This window comes from Nothoprocta perdicaria, unplaced genomic scaffold (assembly GCF_003342845.1).
Source record: "Nothoprocta perdicaria isolate Ctin4 unplaced genomic scaffold, notPer1 scaffold_306, whole genome shotgun sequence".
NCBI classification, from domain to species: Eukaryota; Metazoa; Chordata; class Aves; order Tinamiformes; family Tinamidae; genus Nothoprocta; species Nothoprocta perdicaria.
In genome coordinates this window covers 587,861-593,267 of record NW_020455540.1, presented here as the reverse complement: position 1 = coordinate 593,267, position 5,407 = coordinate 587,861, and positions in this window count along the sequence as shown.

Genomic DNA, 5,407 nt, shown 5'->3' with positions numbered 1-5,407 from the left:
GCCCGCCCCGCGGAGCAGCGGCCCCGCCAGCCGCGGTGGCTCCTCCCTCCAGCGCATCCTCCTGCTGCCCGGGAGCCTCGGCCCCTAGCGGGTGGCTGCCAGCCGCCCGAGGCCGCGGGCACGGGGCACGTGCGGGCCGTGCCGGGCAGGCCGTGCCGGGCTCACTGCTGAGGGCTCCTCACAGCCGCGCCAAGGCCTTCCTGCTGCTCCGGGAGGGGGCCCATCCCGCAGGGAAGCGCAGGCAGGGAGAAGAGCGCAGGGCCTGTGTGTGCAGCACAGGGACGGTGACAGGGACGGGGAGAGCCTCCCTCGTGCTCATGGAAGGACAAGCGCAGCCCTGCTCCGGGTGGAGCTGTGAGCCCTGCCCATGCTGAGGCTGATCCTTAGTGAGACCCGAGGACTTTGTGCTCAGTGGGCTCTTCCGCTTAGTGTTAACCAGGAGTCCTGTTCCCCGCAGGTGGCCGCAGCCGGTGCCGGTCCCGCAGGTGCTGTAGGTGGGATGGCGGCTCTGCTGTCCTGGCAGCACGCGGCCCGGCTGCCTCGGCTCCAGGGGCAGTGCCCCGGCCCGGCGCGGCCTGCGGCGGCCGACCCGCCTTGGCACGAGCAGCCTGGGGCGTCCTGTTYGTCCGGGCACTACCCTGGACACTGGGCCGTTACAGAAGGGACACGTACTCTGCTGCTCCTCCCGGTGAACCTGCTTCTACTCCCTGTGTTTTTTGCTGATCTCACCAGTTTTGTAGCCTTTGGACTTAGTCCAGGAAACTCCCAGGCTTCTGATAAGCAGAGATTGAGCTGCGCTTTCAGAGTCAAGAAAAAACTTGGCACAAAACTTGTTTCTGAGCCTTTTCTGCCCTCCTGAAGCTAAGGACAGAATGCGCAATTCTTACACGTTCCTCATGGGTAAGAGTTGGCTTCCAGGGGAATAGCTTCTATTTTCAGGATTCATGCAAATATATGTTAGACAAACACTGCATTTAAACAGTGTGAGTTGTTGGGTGAATCATTGCAGTAGTGGTTAAAAGTTCACAATCCACCTTTGGTTTCTCCAGCTGCTGGTAGGGGATAGCTGAGCAGATTCTCTCAGTGTCAGCAGGACCTCTCTGTGCTCGCCTTTAAGCAAGAAAGCAATTCCAAACATGTCTAGCAAAGGAGCTGAGCAGCCTTAAGTGCATTCTCTAAGAAACAACCCAGTGCTCTATTATGAAAAACTAAAGCCAACGTTTCCTCCCTATCAAGCCCACAAGGAAATTCCCAGGGACTTGTTATGGGAGTAGGATATACCCTGTCATCCCTGCCAACTCCCTCTCAACCGTGCTCTCTGGCTGAGAGTTTCCCTGGAAGAACCATCTGCTGCCTGTAATGAAATAGGCTCTCTGGAGAGACAGACTGTTCTGTGATCAGACTCACTATACTAAGGTCACACCAGCAAAACAGCTCTGAGACTTTCAGGCTGCTTCTCAGCCCTTAAGCAAAATGCCCAAATTGAATGTGTTTTGGGTTGTAAYGCAGGATCAAGCTGCAGGCCTGGCCTGTTCCTAGAGCTCAAAGACACAGCAGCTGAGGGTAAGTGCTCGTATTTGTAGTTTTGGAGATCTAATTCTTTCTAATTCTAAAATTACTTGACTGCTTGCTCCTCCGGTGTGCAAGTGGAACGCATGGTCAAAAAAGATAAATAAAAAAGTGTAAGTTATTCTTTCTTAGTGCACTATGTGTTTATAGTGATTTATTAGTTATGTAGCAGGAAATGTGGCTTTTTTTTTGTTTGTTTCTGTTGTTTTTTAGTCATTTTGATTAACTCAATTCATTTTGTTAGCATGTATTTAAAATGCTTTTGAAATTATAACTTAGTGATATTTCCACTAGGTTTTGATAAGGCAAACAGAATTGCAAAAGCTATGTGAAAGAAAGCTTCCTTTTCTAAAAAAATGTGTAAATGATACTACGCTTCCAGAAATACATTGGCTTGTGCTTTCTAAATATGTATTATGATATCTAATAGTCAAAATTCCCTCCATTGCTCAGAAAAATCTGGCCATTTAGTAGCATGTTGAAGCATTATGAAGCTCTATGCACAAATTGCTTAGGCTGTGTCAGATACTTCACAAAYGCTAAAAATAGATTAAGGCAGATCAGTGTTAAGAGTTGTGCTGTGATTGCTTATTTTAATTGCTCTATTTTAATCTCTTCATTAGAAGCCCAGCCAGACGCTTGTTCCCCTGTGGCTTAGCCGCTGAAGCAGAGCTGTTCCGATTGCTCTGTGCTTTAGTGCCGTTTACCATAGGCAGTGCGGCAGAGCAAGAAGTTTGAAAAAGCCAGCAACGTCAGAAGCTAAGGAACCATGGTGCCTAGGACATATTTTCCAGAAATGGGCTTTTTGAGCAGCTAAAACTTCCCTTATTCTTTTTATCTGAACCTTGTTAATGCAGTCAGTGTGCCCTAACTATTTCAAGTAGAGTATTTTGCTAGTTTGATTTCTGGCATTGCAGGCTTTTGACAAGAATCCTGCAGCAAATGTTTGATTTGATCACAGGGCCTTCAAGGATTTGGAGAATAACGTGCTTGTAGTTATWTGTGTGGCAGCATGAGGCAGGCCAGGCAGAGATGCCGAGTCAGACAGATCTACTGTGAGATGCAGAAACAACCAGAAAACATAGTCAGGGCAAATCCTTGCATGGGGTCTCACTACTCTTAACCCATCAGATGTCAGACTCTACAGTAAACAAACTGCTGTATRAATTCTTCTGGCTCTGCTGTGAACAGAGTGCACAAAGTTATGTGGGAGTTCTAGGGTTCTGGTTTTGGTTGTCTAGGAGATTTTAACTTGCCTATGTCTTGTTTTATTTTGGAAGAAAGAGTGTGTTAATCTTGTTATATTTGCTAAAAAGTGAAAAATCTCTGTTGGTAGATGCCTCAGATGAGGAAGAGAGAAAACACCTATATTCTCAAAGGCGAAACACTCAGCAGGCTGCAACAGGACGGGGATGGAATTACGGTGGATGAATTTATTACAGGAATGTTGTAGAAGGTTCTATGGGTGCCTTGCTCCTCAAAAGAAAGTTCAGAGGCAGATCTGAGAAATGTTTCCAGAAAGAATGTAAAGGGAACCAGTGTTAACTTTGGAGGGTAACTGCATGTTAGGTAGGAGATCTGGATTTCACAGGTGGATGGACAAAACGTGCACAATGCACAGTGTTAAAGTTGGTCCTTCTGGAAGTCAAGTGGAAGGTTGTTTGAGTGATTAGTCTTGAGATATCTTTGTATCTCCACCAACCAAGGGGCAGGATCGTAAAAATATGAACTTGTTATCAGCAATATTTTATGTTGTGGTACATTTCCTACTGCAAGTTATTTGCTATTGGAAATTGCTGTAAAAACTATTTTTGCAGCATTTGCAAAAATAGCGCGAGTTTGCCTGTTCTTAAAGAGTACAGTCTGTTCTTAAAGAGTACAGTCTAATATTGCCTGTTCTTAAGAACAGTCGTTCGTTGAGTACAGTCGTTCATTGAGAGCAATGCATTTAGAGGCCTGTTTCTGTGGGCACTGTAGCAATCAGTAATCGCAGTCACAAGCCCTCCTGCCCCAGGCTTTCCTGGGCTGAAGCCTGGACCACAGAGCCCTTGTGTCCCTCTGTGGAGGTCCCTTCCAACCTTMATGATTCTGTGATTCTGTGTTCCCCAAAGTTCTTGTCCCTCAAACGCACAGGCTGAAAACTGTGTCTGATTCCTTTATTGCCTACACGTTTGTGTGTCCTTTTCTGTGTCAAACACGGGGCCAGGAGAGAGGTGCAACCCGCATGGCTGCAGCGGGGGCCTGCTCGAGGCTGGGGCTTGTGMCACTGCCTTGTGTCACGGCTCAGGCGTTGTCCATTTTAGGTTTTTCTCGGGATCATGCTACTGGTGTTCCAGTGGTTTGGAGATTTCTGCTTTTTTTGTTGTTTCATTTTGTTTTCTGCTTTTGCTGAACAGAAATTGTCACTTGTACCAAAATCTTCATATAGCCTGGAGCCATAGGACACATCTCACCTGCCTCAGCCAGCAGGTCTCCAGATTATGTTATAAATATTATATGTAAATGTTTTATATATGTGTGTACATACCTATATACATATATATATAAAAATATATATATACTCTGGCTCCTAATATAGTTACTATAATTGCTATAATATAGTTTTTTGTGTTTTATTATATTAAATATAATTGTATTATGTTTATATTACAATTATATTGATTTAAATCAACATAATATTTATAAAATCCCTTTGTACCCACCAACAGGATTTCTGATCAGATCAGGATATGATTCTTCGCATTCTGAGAAAACAGATGAGCTATCACTGTCCTGTGCTGCCTGGGGCATTTGGTGATTGTTCATAAAGTACTCGGAGGCTTCCTCAAGCTTTAGCTGCAGAATCTTCAAATGAGAGTGAGGTAAAAACGTTTCGTTGTGTGGAGTAGGATAGAGACGGGTTTGCACTCAGGATTTTCCCTCTTCATTCATGACTATGCAAATGATCCATTTCAAGTAACGTAAATACGGCTATTGTAGGAGTGCCTGAAACAGGGGTAGTTACCTGTACCCAATTCTGTTCCTTATTTGCACAGTATTGCTTATTATTAATCATTCTAGTAGAGTGGACTGCTCCATGAAGAGAAGCTTCTTGGTTTTGCTCATAAAGGCAAATCTAGTATTCTGTCATAAATTATGTTTAAGTAAAAGCTACATTTAAGCTACATTTAAAAGTTACTAAACATAAAAAAGAATTGTTTCAAAGAAAGGATCTAAAAGTACAAATGGAACCTCCTACAGGSCTAGGTTGGTCTTTTATCTCAGAAGACTTGGGAGAGATTAAACACGTCACAGAAGACTGAGGGGATCGAAGGGAGGAGGTTCTGCGGTGCCGGTGACCGTGACACTGGCTTGGACGAGGGCGCAGAAGCTGCGAGTAGACGAGGTGAGTGGGAGCAGAGCGACCCTGGCCAGTGCCTGCCTTGTGCCGCTGCCTCTGCCGCGCTCGGCTTCCAGGGCTCTGCCTGGCCTCAACGGGACTGCCCTTCAGCCACGCGCCTTTCATCAAACCTCGCTTTAAAACATGCTGCCCTCACAGCTGCTAGATTGAATTGGTCTTCGCTGTTTTAGAGAAATGCTAACTTCCAACAGGTCTATAAAGGCTAATCTACTCAAGGCCTCTTGTTTTGGACTTTAATCCAGAATCTATAATGTAAGATTTCACCAGGAAACACTTTCACCTGTGGTCACTTTGGCCTGTGTTGATCACCAGAGCTGCTGTTTCCGTAACGCATGTGTGTCTGAATAGTCTGAAAGCTGGCAGAATTCTGCCCACGTTAGAGTTAAAACATCCGCTTTCGGGTCCGGGCCTAGAGCCAAGTTATCAGGAGCGAGAGTG